Here is a 14,437-nt window from a genome sequence, read left to right on the forward strand (position 1 = left end):
TAGAGAGGGACGCAACGCATTGTGGAAGCTGATGTGGTCTTATCGTCCTGGGCGGGGTGTGTTGAGCGCCTGCGCCCGAAAATAAGTACTAATCTATGACCCTTCCCCTGTCAACTCAGAGCTCTTGCATTGAGCTATATGCCGAGCTGTCCCATTTTTTTTGAAAGTCTCACAGAGGTGCCAAGTTGCCAGCCTGGCTCAAACTTGTGATCCTCCTGCCTCAGCTTCCCACAATGGAATTGTCCCTTGCTATTTGCAGACATTTATCTTTGTGATATAGGGGAATGTAACTCCTGACCTACTATATGTACGGTACGAGTTCCAGTTCTTTAAAATCGAAGAATGAATTTTAGGAACAACAGAGGTTAAGAGTAGGAATATTTATTGAAAGAAAGAAAGCTTCTTTCTGAGAGAGAGAGAGAGAGAGAGAGAGAGAGAGAGAGAAGGAATCCCAAGAGGGTTGCCAAGGACTCTTTTTCAGGGATTTTTATAGAGTAAAATCATGAGATTAGCTGGCTCGAAGATGAGGAAAAATGGAGATGTGCAAGGTGGGCATAAGGTGGGACAGAACTGTGACCAACCAATTAGATTCATTGCTCAGCTAGAATTGACCAAATCATGAGTCTCGAATCATGAGTCGGACAGTGAAAGAACATTCTTTATGGATCAGTGACTCTTCCTACAGGGGGCTGGGATGGTGACTCCTGGCTTCTCAAAGTGATCCAGATTTAATCCCTAAGGATTATACTTGAGGGTATGTTTGCATTTGTTTTGAGATCTGGCCCACAGCAAGAGGTGTGTGTCTCCTCCAGTGTCACAGGACATCTGGTCCTCTATACTGGCTTCCTTGAGGGCCTAACCCTGTCTGACTGCCTGTAATATTTCTACCTACTCAGCTGCCAGTAACAATTGTTCGATGACGTGTTAGGCACAAATACATCTGTGATAAAAACCTGAAATGAATCCATGCATACTGTTATTTCCATCATTCTTGACAACCGATGAACACTTTCCAGCCATTTGGTGACAAAATTGATAGGAGACCATATTGAAGCTGATCACATCCCTACAAGGAATAACAGTCTCTGGGGTGGAAGACAAGTATCAATCCAGGGTCTAATTCCAGGTCCGGGGAAAGTGGGGTCCGTGGCTGCCTTCCCTACCCGCGCCAGGTCCACTCATCTGCTCAGAAGTTGCCCAGGGACACAAGTGGGTTATAATGGCAGCTCCAGGAGACCTGAAAAATAGATGTTTTTACAGCAGTTTGGCTGTGATTTTAAATCACAGATTAACCATCCTTAGAAAGAAAAACTTGGCCCCCAGCTCCAATTTCATAAACAGCTTGAATGCCAGGTGACAGAATTGGCCCAGAGGAAGAAATTAAACCAGCACTGTTCTTTCAAAACCCAGGCAGTGTCCTCCAAAAAAACCAATCTTTAAAACATAATTTTTTTTGCCTCAACTATAAACCAAAGCCTCAAAGCCTAACTGTAGGGTCACAGGTGGCTGCTTCTCTGGTGCCAGGATGTGACATGCGCGGGCTTTGTTCTGTTTTTGTTTCTGTGTAGCACACACTGGCCTAGAACTCCTAGGGATTGTCCTGTCTCAAAACAGAAAACAAAGTAACAAATAGCGTGTGAACTTTATAAAACTGGCCGTTTCAGACTTCCTAAAAGGAGATTAGAATTCAAATATGCAAATTTACACTGATCAATCAAAATACACCACCAGGTACAGCTTAAGGCAAACAACACAATAAAGAGCAACTATTTTTCAAGGTAGCCAGAATGGGGAAGCACTGAGCTAGAAGAAGCCCCCTTATTCATCACACCTCTGAGGACCAAAAGGAAGAAATGGTCCATGATGATGGCAGAACGAGTGCACCCAAGATGTCTCTCTCAGCTTTATTCCATGCCAATTTATCGCGCTTTATGCCATATTAGCTTGGTGATAATTCAGTGCATGTTTTCAGACCAAATTTTACTCTGACAGCTTGAGTAATGAGTTATTGCTGTTAAAAAAAAAAAAAAGAAAAGGAAAAAGCTGGGTGTGGTGACACATGCCTGTAATCCCAGAAGTCAGGAGGCTGAGGCAGGAGATCTCTATAAATTCAAGTGCAGTATGGCTACATAATGAGTTCAAGATCAGCTTGAAATATATAGTGACTACACATTGCTACCCCATCTCAGGAAAAAAAAAAAACAAAACCTATCCACCTATCTCACCTATCCACATGGTGTTGCGAATTCGGATACAACATGTACATTAGGAAAGCTAATTTTCTCAACCCAGATGATGCCTCCCACTCTCCAGTCTTCCCCAGCGTAGGCACTGTTCCAAGTGAGGAGTATCCAGCCATGGAACTGTGTTTCTGTGGGTTTTTTTTTTTTTTTTCTTTTTTTTCAGACAGTATCATACTATGGAGCCCAGACTGGCCTTGAACTCACGGCAGTGGTGATCCTCCTGCCTCAGCCTCCTGACTGCTGGGATTACAGGGGGTACCCCACCACATCCTACAATTCTTTTATGAAGAACTGCATTCTGGTTGGTGGTTTCCGCTGCCTTTATGGGAGCCTCGTGTGTGTTGAGCGCACGCCCCACCCGGGGCTCCAGCCCCAACCTCATGGGCAGCGCTTTTCCGTCCTCACTGAGATCCTCCTAATGTCACAAAGGTACCTGACCATGACAAGCAGCCTGCTGCAGATTCTAATTCTAGAACTGATGCCACCTCTCCAGGGTTCCACCGTGCTTCTCATTACCCTGCAAAGAAAACACGGTTTCGTTCCTCTGGGAAAGATAACTTCTAAAAACTATTCTCTGGGAACAGAACCTGCCCCTGTCCAGAACGTGCTGGCAAAGAAGCAACGATGTTAAGTTTAGAAAGTTCTCTATGGAACCAAAGACTACGCCAGCCCAGAGGAGACTCGGTTGTCCGGCTGGGCTGTTGGTTCAGCCCGCTAGGAGGAAGCAGAAGCGGAGGAGGTCAGCAAGCGGCTGGGACGCTCCCAGGGTGAGGGTGAGGGGACCCTGCCCCTTCTTGAAGCTCATCGCCAGGGGCTGCAATGCGTCCAGCACATCTGCGAGAGTACAGCAGCCTCAGGGCCCCGCGCCAACAGAGCAGAGAGCCAGGTTAGAGCGGGGGTTCAAGCACTGGGCACCGCGCCACACACAGGTGAGCCCCGCATTTGGGAACTAAGAAATGCCCCCAGCAAAAGTTACTCTATGGGAGCTGATCATAATAGGTCTCCTCCCAAATATTAAATGAGGAGCTTGTAATATCTCTCAAAACGTCAATCAATATAAACATCATGTGAGCCTCTTTCCTACACAGAAAGGGCCCCAGAATTCTGTGTAGCACATAAATAAAACTAAGCCAGGAATAGGGCTGCACACCTGGAATCCGAGCACTCCAGAGGCTGAAGCGGGACGGTCACCCTGAGTTAGAGGTCAGCCAGGGCTTCATAGTGCATTTGAGGTCAGTTTGAACTACATCAAAAAACAAGGAAATGAAAACTTTACAGTTTGCTTTGCTTCTTAGCATTTTACTGCTTTACTATTTCACAGAAAGTATTTGCATTTTGATAGTTTTCCGGGCAGTTAGAAATCTGTGTGTTCTAGGTCATCCTGTTCAACCTCTTCAGTGCCACACCCCTGAGTGTCAGTGGCGGGTTGGAAATGTAGAGTTCTGCATTCTACCTCAGTCAATCTAGCCTGAGTTTTGCCTCCCCTGTCCCATAAATTTAAATATTTCACATAAAAATAGGATGTTTTAGATAGCCATAATGGCACATGCCTATAATCCTAGCTACTCAGGAGGCCAAGGCTGGAGGAGTGCAAGTATCAGGCCAACTTTGCAACTTAGAGAGACCCCGGCTCTAAAATTAAAAAGGAGGTGCAGAGATGTTGATCAGCAGAGTAGCACTGGCCTGGGGTGCACAAGGCCCTGGGTTTAATCTTCAGCACCGCAAAAAAAAAATAAAATAAAATAAAAATAAAAGACACAGTCCATGTCCGCAGAACTCACATGACAACAGGGATGTTTTTGGGGTGTATATGGGGTCATGTGTTGGATGAGATTTAGGGGAGGCTGTGGGTTTGGACTGAGCCTCTGCCAGGACAAGGCCCACAAGACCAGACCAAGCCAGACTGGAGTGGCTCCGGCCGGTGGCACATTATCAAAGCAAGGCACCAGGATGCTCGAGAGACAGCCCTGTGACTCAGGCCTGTGAGGAAGGTGACTCCAAGGAGGCGTCTGCTTTGTGCCCCTCATCCACTTTCTTCCTCCTTTCCTACCCACCACGCATATCTGTCTAGCCTCTGTCTCCTCTTTCTCTTTTTCCTGGATGGAACCCAGGGGCTCTCTCCCACTGAGCTACATCCTTGGCCCTTTATTTTATTTTATTTTATTTTATTTGTTTTGTTTTGTTTTGTTTTGTTTTGTTTTGTTTTGAGACAGGGTCTTGTCAAATTATTCAGGTGGGCTCAACTTTGCAATCCTCCTGCCTCAACCTCTCTCAAAGGTGGAATTACAGATGTGTGCCACTGTACCCAGCTTCCTCTAAATCTTTGCATGAAGTGATGTACTGCTGATAAATTAGATCCTTCAACTCAATTTGCTAGCATTTTACACAGTATACATTTGTATGACTTGATTTTTAAAATTTTATAGCCGTACCCATCTTTCCCATGGTAATCATGAGCCTTTTATAACTAGCACATCAGAACAGGACATTGTCACAAGCACCAGGCTACCGTACACATGATTTCCCAGATGCTCCAAACATCGTGGGTCCAAAAAGCGGCAGACTGTGCAGGAAGGGGTGTGATCTCAGCACTTGGGAGACCAAGACAAGAGGATCACCATGAGCTCGAGGCCAGCCTGTGCTACACAGTGAGGCGGCATTGAAAGAAAAAAGAAAGGAAAGAAAGGAAAGAAAAGGAAAAAAAAGAAAGAGAGAGAGAGAGAGAGAGAGAGACACTCAGATATTCCTGTCCTATAGGTAAAGATGTTGAAGCACAGAAATAAAGGTCATAAGGAAAAATGGAAAATTGGAGCCACAAATAAGATCTGAGTATTAAAAATATTGCTATGGAGAACTCCAAACATCAGCAGAGCATTCCAGGAGACCTCTGCGTACCCGTTACTGCTCACAGCATTTCCTATGCATTTTAAAGGAAACTTCCTATTTCTTTCACGCACACGTCTGACCACACCTTCGTTCTTCCTTTTCTAAGACCCGTCTTTCATGCTGAAGCGTGGCCTTTCTGGCCCCCACATGTAAATGCCATTGCGGGTTTCCTGCTGTCTCCTGCAGAGTTGAATCGGCCTTCTCTCCATGCTGCGGTGGGGGCCCTTTGTTCTCAGTGGGCAGCATCTGGGGGTCAGTCTGGTGTCACAGTGTTACCCACCCAAGTGGCATCCAGGCAGCAGAATGGATGCCTGGAGCCCCTCAGCTCTCATCCCCCACTCCAGGCAGCTGCCCATAAACGTTTGCTATTCCTTTTTTCCTCTTCAGTTTTTTGAGACCATGACTCACTGCATAGACTAGGTCAGCCTCAAACTTGCTATGGGGCCTGTGTTGGCCTCAAACTCAGGGTCCTCCTGCCTCAGCCTCCTGCAGGGGTGACAGGCGTGTGCCACCATGCCTAGTTATTGTATTTCTCTGTGCTGGCTGCTCAGCTTCCCACAAATGCATTCTTTTATTTAGTCCCACTACGTGCCAGGCAGGGCAGTTTCCTGTAACAGGTCTCATCTCAGAGATCTGAACTTAGGAGCCTCCCTGACCCTTCCGGAGCTGGAAGAGAAAATGTGAGCCGCCTTGTGGCCTCTCCGTGCAGATGGGTCAGCTGGGCAGGACATTCTCCTCCCTCGAGTCCTGGGTCTGGTCCGTGGGCTGGGTACCTGTGGTACCTGCTGAGGGCAGGACAGGGAGCCCAAAGGGGTGATGTTGACACACAGGTCACTAATCACAACTGTCCTGACCCACTGGGGATGGGAGGTGGCTTCCAGAGGGGGAAGAGGGCAGGTACAGAGGTTCCACCAAGGCCACAGGAGCCTTGGGGCCTCTGTCAGGGTCTCTCAGGGAGGAACTGGCTTGAATAGGGTTTCCCCGAGATTCCGGAGCGCTGTGCTGGTGACACTGGCTCCAGTGCGATCCTCAGGACTCGGTGCTGGGGTTGGCAGTGTCTGTGACGCTTTTGACACCATCTCTGATACAGTGAGGGCCCCAAGACCCATCTTCTGGCTGGGTGCTGCTCGTAGGTAGCAGACTAATCTCTGTGGGCCTCCACTTTCTCTTCTGCAAAAAGAAATGCCCAGTGCTACGAGCTTCTCTCTTTCTAAACCCTGGGTTTGGGACTGGGTTAGGGTTAGGCCTAGGGTTAGGGTCAGGGTCAGGTTGGCACTCAACCAACCTTCCCTCCTTCCATTACTTTGCCTAGATGGGGAGGGAGAAAAAGCTGGGTAGTAGTTGCTAAATAAATAAGGGATCTTTAAAACTACCAGCCTGCCTAGCTTGCTGGCCCACGCAGGTAATCCCAGAATTTGGGAGGCTAAGGCAGGAGGATTGCAATGACTTTGAGGCCAGCCTGGGCTACATAATGAGCTCAAAGCCAGCCTGAACTACAAGTGAGACCCTGTCTCAAAAAAAGTAAACGAAACAAAAAAGCCAATATAATAACCAGACCATGAGAGTGCCACTGGTGTGTGCGTCCGCGTGCATGTGTGAGTGTGTGTGTGTATGCACGTTTCCACTAGGTGTGGCAAAGAAACGTCTTTGCTTGGCTCTGCAGAACAGGAAAGCATTTAGCCGGCTGTGCAGAAAACCCCGGGAGCCCCAGCGAGGGAGGCGTGGGAATTTGCATTCGAAAAGGAGGTGGGGGAAGGGCGAAGGAGCTGCGCTCGCGGCTGGGATTTAAAAAGGACGCAGCGCACTGGGATTCCAGGAGCAGGCTGCGCAGGGTAAGCCCAGCCAAGAAGGAAACGCAGTAAAACAGCGCGGGCTCGGCCGCAGGGAGGAGCCGAGGCCAGCCAGCCCTTCCCTTCCCTCCCTTCCCCTCCCCGCCGCTTTCCCCTGAGCCTCGCCCGGCTCAGCCCCATCAAGGGTGTCTCGCAGGCCACCACCCAGCGCAGGGGCGGCTCCGGGCCGTTGTCAGTCCACTGAGCCGGCCTCCGGTAGCCTGCCGGGTCCGGGAAGAGAGTGGGGCAAACCCAAGGCTTGAGTCCTCCAGCTCGCCCTGCCGTTCCAAGGCGGTGGTCGCTCCCTTCCCAGCTGTGTGACCTCCGGCTGTTACCCAGCCTTTTGGAATCTCTTTCTCATCGCTGTAAGAGGAGGGCAGCTAACGGCTTTTTCTTTTTCGCTGCTGCAGGTTCTAATGAGGATTTGCTTTTAGAACCAGAGAAGCCGAGTGCTTCTGCAGTGCAGGCTGGCCTTGCACGCATTAGGTAGCCCAGGCTGGCCTTGTACTCCCTGCGATCCTCTTGCCTCAGCCTCCCTAGTGCTGGGATTGCAGGCCTGCGCCATCACGCTGGAGTCCTAAAAGTACAATTTTAAAATTACGATTTTTCCTTGTCTCCTTTCTATCTTTATCTCATCTGTCAACTTTAGAATTACATAAAAACGAAGAGCAGAGGTAAAAGCGGGCTGGGATGGCCGCTCGGGTAAAGCATGCGGCCAGTCCATCTGTGAGGCCCTGAGTCCCACGACCTCCAGAACTGCAGTACAAACAGGGAGTGCACAAAGCACCGTGGGCACCGGCGCGTGGCTGCCGGCTTGGCCTCACGTGCACGGACCGCTTTAGGTCAGGCTGCCGTTAGTGTAACAGTGGTCAGTGGGCAAGACAGACTGCCTTTGAGACCCTCTGGGAGCCCATGTGCCGTACCTGTGGGAGGGAGCGTCTTGTGTCCGCGGGTGGATGCTGTGGTCCTCGCATCCGGGTTCCTCAGTGGGCCCAGCAGAGCTGGGTGGAGTGGGGCACTCAAGAGGCAGAGGAAGGAGAGGATCGCTGGGAGCTGCCTTAGGCAGTGAGACCCTGCCTGGGGGGTGAGGTGGGGAGTTGGGTTGAGATTTTAAACTATATATTCCTGGACTTTATGCCCAAGTAACTCACTAGGCCTAGGATAGGACCTATATATTTGTATTTTAAAATTTATTTATTTGTGTAGGTTTTTTTTTTTTTTAAAGAAATGTACTAATTCTTTACTAATAAAGTATTGAAAATTATTAGTTAGCTTTTTGAGCCGGTCTCACTAATAGTTCATACTAGCCTTGAACTCACTTTGTAATCTAGGCTGGCCTTGAATTTGCACCAGTCCTCCTGCCTCAGCCTCCCAGAGTGCTGGGATTACAGGGCGAACCGCCAGGCCCAACCCAGCGTTTTGTTTTGTTTTGTTTTGTTTTGTTTTACTCAAGGGCAGGTCCTGCTCTGGAGGTAGCAGGACCTGTTAGCTTTCACCAGTTTGGTTAAAAAAAAAAAAAAGAATTCCCTAGCTGCAACATTCAGCTGCAGGGGGATGCAGGGGGATGTCTGCCTCACCATTCAGGCCACAGGACCAGGTGGCCCTGGCCAGCCCTTTAGTCCTCTTTGCCTGTGAGACAAGCTTAGGACATTCACATCCCTTCTCCCCAGAGACCAAAGCTGCAAGTCCATTTCCAAGTACGGCCTGGAGACGACTCCTTTCGGGACATGTAGGACTTTTGGCTTTGGGGGAGGTTTTTTGAGACAAGATCTCACTATGTAGTTTGAGCTGGCCTTAGACTCCAAGTGATTCTCCTGCCTCAGCTTCCAGAGTGCTGAGATTACAGGTGTGCACCACCACACCCCACAAACATTTATGTTTCATTTGGAATGAATCACGCAGCATACATGGATGCGGGTGGTAAGAAGTGTCACTATGCCACCACCAGACTTCCTTTTTGGGAGGAATTCAATCCAGTCACAAACAGACACACAGACACACACACACGCAATCAAGCAAACTGGGGCTCAGTCTTCCAGGTAAACCTGCCAGCTACCATCCTCCAGTTTGAGAGGAATCTGGGCCCTAGGATGGAGGTCACAGTCTTAGCAGCAACTCTGAAGTGCTGGACCCCTTCCCTCACCCGGGGAGTGGCGTTTTGCTATAGCCCACCTGCTCTTTCTGTTTTTGTGTTTGTGGTACTGGAGGTGGAACTGAAGGCCTTTGCACTGAGCTACATCCCCAGCCCTTTTTGGCTTTTATTTTGAAATAGTCTTATGAAATCCCAGTCGCCCAGACAGGGCTCCAATATGCCATCCTCCTGCCAATATCTCCCAATGGGCTGGGATCACAGGCATGCACCACCATGCCGTTCTATTTTTTAAGCTGTCGCTCCTTGCTGGCATCTTGTTGGGTGCCGCTTCCCCAAGGAAAGACCCCGAAGCAGGCTGCCTGGGCTGAGCCATGGCTCAGATGCTTATTGTACATCACATGATAAATAATGACTTCAAGGCCAGCGTGAATTACATAGTGAGACCCTGGCTCAAAACAACAAAAAGTTAGCTGGGGGTGGTACTGCATGTCTGTAATTCCACCATTCCAGAGGCTGAGGCAGGAGGATCACCGTGAGTTCAAACCTAGCCCAAGCCACATAGTGAATCCAAGGCCACCTGAACTACATAGCAAGACCCTGTCTCAGCAACAACAACAGAAAGATTTCAGTGAATGTGAGCTCTCCAGCCCTCCTGGTCGCTGCACTCTCCCGTAGGAACCTTCTCGTGTGGGCACCCGTACTTCTCGGGAAGCTAATAACCGGCTTTCATCTCCTGCTATTCAGGGTGTCACTCAGAAGTGTTTGTTCAACCACCACTCACGAAAGCCTTTAGTCAGCTCAGCGATGAAGGGAGGAGAGAGCAGAAGAAAGAACAGGAGCAGCTCTGGAGGGCCCAACCTTTTCCACAAGGGCAGAAGACAAAGATGAGGGCAGGAAAAGGCACATTTGACAGGGAGATGACTCCATGGTCTGCAGAGTGAGGAGGTGGCAGGAACGGCAGGAACACGGAAGGAGTGATGCTCCATTCAGAAGCAGGGCTCTGAAGGGAAGGAAGGAAAGAGGGAGGGAAGGAAAAAGGGAAAGAAGGGAGAGAGAAAGGTGGACACGGTGGCTCGCACCTATAATCCTAGCACTTGGAAGGCTGAGGCAGGAGGATCACCAAAAGTCCAGGGCCAGCCTGGGCTACACAGCGAGTTCAAGATTAGCCCAAATTGCATAGTGAGACCTTGTCCAAAAACAAACAAACAAACAAACAAAAACAAAAAAGAATGGTTTCCTGGTTATAACTCTGTATGTTTTCCTTTTTCTTTCCTCTGGATTCTGGTGTCTCCAAAGGGAGCTCTAGGTTCTCAGGGGAGAATATCAGAAACACACCTGTGGGGTTGCACAGTCTGGAAGAGGGGGGTGTCCCAGGTGCCCTCCTTGCTTCCTTTCTGTGGCCACTCTTGTGACATCTCCACTTGGAGGTCCTCTCCAAGTTGACTTCCCTCTTCCCAGACCTGTCTCAACTGAACACAATGTATCTTCTTGCTTCAGCCCATTTTCCTCTAGGGAAGCTGTGCTTTGATTTTTATAACTTTTTTTGTACTCTAACCTGGCCTTGCACTCATGATGTAGCCCATGGCCTGGCCTGGAACTCATGGCAATCTTCCTGCCTCAGCCTCCCCAAAGGCTGGATTACAGGGGTGCCCAATCACACCCTGCTTGCACCTAGTTTTTGGTTTTGTTTTGTTTTTGGCAGAAGAGGTCCAAGGCAGTGTCTAGGCTCCAGAATGTGTAACAATAGCTCCATGCTCCTCTCTGCTCTAACAGAGATGAATCCAGCTCCCTGATTCTCTGTGGCTCCGGCCCCTGCCCCTCTCCCTTATTTGGCTGTCACTGTGGCAGAGGCCTCAGATGTGGCAGGACTTGAACCACTGCACCATCCCCCACCTTCTTTTATCCTATCCTCTTGATTTTTATGAGACTTCAACCCCAGACACATTTTCCCCTGAGGACCCTCGCTGGCGGTCGAGAAGGCCCTGGAGGCCAGAGGCGGTGGGCACCTGTGCCCAGGGACAGCTCAGGTTTGCAAAGGGCTCCAGCAGTGCAGGTCGGGCTCTGGGCAGCATCCTCAGGTGACTTCCCAGTGGAGCCCCATGGCTTCCCTTCTGCAGCTCAGAGGAGGTGAGGCTGTGGGGGTGGGTGCCTCGAATACCATGTGTGGAACAATGCCTCATGTCACTCCCCACTATTGTTGTTACAGCTTTGTTGCCTTCTGCGTTAAGAAGTTATTAACTTTCTGTCTGATTGCAAAGGCACGAACATGCCATGCCAGACAGACTTCCGCTGCTCAATGAAGCATAAGCCGGTGGATTTGATTAAGCATTCAGTTTCCTCTAGAGCCCTTTTCAAGTGTTTGTGGATGTCTGCAACCTGTTTTGGGGGGGGCGGGGTCGGTTGCAAAGAGGAGGGGGCCGGGACGGTCCAACCAGGACATCTGTGGTGCCAGTATACAAGGGATTTGTACTTTGCCAATTATATAGAGGCCAGCAAAAAGATGCAAACACACTCCAGGGAAAGGAAAATAGTACGTTCTCCCCACAGTGTTACCCTCATATGGGAGACCCCAGAGGATGTCATATATCACAGAAAACTCACTTTGCTCCTTGCCTTTAGAGAAGAAATTGAAAATGCAGCAAACTCAGTGACCGAGGTTATCCAAGCCACAGTTCATTGTATTAATGATGAATACTGGGAAGCTCTCGGCCACCACTTTGAGCTCCTCTTACAGTCGTAGTGCCAAAAGGTAACTTGTGTTAACCTCATGATGTCTCAATAAATTTAGCACTAAAATATTTATACAAGTTTTCTTTTTCTGAAGTATGTGTACATATTTTGGGGGGGCAGACACTGTAGTTTGATTATTTTTAAAATGTATTTGTGGCCACGTGAGCACACCTGTAATCCCAGCATTCCGGAGGCTGAGGCGGGAGGATCACTGTGATTTTGAGGCCAGGTTGGGCTACATACAGAGATTCTGTCTCAAAAACCAAACATGCAAATGAACAAAAAGGAAAACATGCTGGAGATGTAGCTCAGTGCAAAGGCCCTCCATTCAATCCACAGTACCACAAAGCAAGACAGAAAACTGCCAGTTAAAGTGTTTGTTTGAGATCACGTCCTTTGTGAGTGCCTGCATCAGTACGGAAGTAAGCAGTGGATAACGGAGGAAGCTTTAGCCTGGGAGGATCAAACACTAAAACCTGGCCTGGCTCTCAGCCTCAGTGCTAACTACCTGCTGACTTGAGCAAGCTCCTGGCTCAGAACCATCGTCATCTCCTCCCTTGCTTTGTGAAGATCACTGAGATAATATTCCAGGGAAGCAAAGCTAATGAGCTATCCAAATGCAGAATATGAGAGTTGGTTTTGTTGCCTTGAATGCTAATAAGATTTTCAAAAGCTGGATTGTGGTAAGAACTGAAGGAAGAAGCAGGCTTCAGCTCACGTACCAGCTCAGAAAGTAAACAGAGAGAGACTTGTGCGGTGACTTCTTCCCTAGGTGTTGGGGGCCTGACGTGCACAGAATGAGCTTGGCATTCAGGAGCGGGGCTGCCACGATCCAACCTTGAGCAGCCTGTGCTGGTAGCAATGGCTATTTTCCAGTTGGCTAAGAGAAAACTGAATTGTCCACTCTAAAAGCCTGAAAGCAACATGGGCTGGACTGAGATACAGTAGAACAAGATGCAGTAATCAATACTAGGCTATCGGGCCCAATAGCCACTGCAAATCAGATGCATAGAAAGTCCAGCAAAGGAATTCCGGCTGAATGGCCCTTAGCTGACGATGAGAACAGATCTGAGAAAGGCACTAGATCTGTGAGAGCATCCTTTTGTGGGCGCTGTTGCCAAGGCCGGTGGGCTAAGGAAGGACAATGCAGAATCTCCAGTCCCTGGAAGAATTCTCAGACTCACTGCAAAGTACCCCAGGCTTCATACGCAATGTGAACGCATACAAATAATAGCGAGACACAATACACCCAACACAAGTGGACCCCAAAAGGAGGTCAGAGTCCTCATGACACTGCTAAGTAAGTTCTAGATGTAGGAACACAGTGGTGGATGCCTTTGGGAGCCAAAACATAAAAGCAAATACAATCCGGCAGCATACTTAAAAATAATATGTCAGTACCCTCCAGCAAGTTCAAATCTATCTCTATTGCAACTCAAAAATAATCTTTCTTTGTAAGCACAGCTTTGTCTTGATGTTTGTCTGGTCTACATTCACGCTGATATATATTCTTTTCTTGTTCATTTTTTTCTACATGTATCTGTACATATTGTAACAGTACCATTTTGTCATCTCAATTGGAAAAAGATTCACAAACTGAAGGTACCAATTTATTTTATTCTATTCTATTCTATTCTATTTTATTTTGAGGCAGGGTTCTCACTGTGTAGCCCCTCAAACTCATGGTGTGCCTCCTGCCAGAGCCTCCCAAGTGCTGGGATTACAGGTGTGTGCCACCATGTCCGGCTCAGACATATTTTAGAAAACATACTAAAATTAAAATTTTGCAATTAAAAGGTTAGATTTATGACAGGAGAGTCATGATGCCTGGAACATATCAATAGAAAGAGGTGTTTTGTGTAAAAATACACTCACTAGAGAGGAAGATTGAGTCTATCTGAGTGGTGGAGATTTACTTACAAGGCAGTCAATGAATTCCTAGGCAGTGATGTGCTGGGAAATCTTTTATAGCTAGTTAAGCGGGGAGCCCTGATTTCTAGCATTTGCTGACCCTTGAGATATATGAATATATGAAAATAACCCCAGGAGCACAGACAAGAGTAACTATAATTGTAGTATTAAGGAGAAGGAGCTTCCTTGCTGCTTCCTCCCCAGCCAGCAAGGCTCCATCCTTGTTACCTGACTTTTAAACTGAAGTTATCAGAATAATTCTCTGGAAAGATTTACAACTTCTTGGATGTTCTATATAAGGTATTTATAGCTTTTGCATGGCCATCATCAAATACTAACCAGTAAAATCTCTACGACAAAGGACAAAGACTGGGGAAATGCAGATTAACAGTGGCACATGGGAAGCGACTCAGGTCTTGCAGGAAGAACCAGGGCCCTGTCAGACACACTGCACCCTTGGCTCCGTGCAGGAACCATGGTTTGCAGAGGCAGCACTGCAGTGGTCTTACTTAGGTGCTTGGCCAGGCCTGCGTCTCAACAGTTAGTGCTGGATATTATGGTACTTCCAAGCCTGGCACTTGGAACAGAGAGACTCCACACCAAGGACAGTTAGGATAATACAGAGACACAAAGCTAGGCCAAGGAAAAGCTTGCAAGAAGCTTGGCTGATGACTGTGAAGAGGGAATGTTCCAGTAGCGATGTGACTTTCACAGTCATGGCGGAGAGGTCACTGACCGACCGACAG

Source organism: Cavia porcellus, unplaced genomic scaffold (genome assembly GCF_034190915.1).
Source record: "Cavia porcellus strain 051 isolate PalLab524CR breed Dunkin Hartley unplaced genomic scaffold, mCavPor4.1 scaffold_24, whole genome shotgun sequence".
In the NCBI taxonomy this organism is placed as follows: domain Eukaryota; kingdom Metazoa; phylum Chordata; class Mammalia; order Rodentia; family Caviidae; genus Cavia; species Cavia porcellus.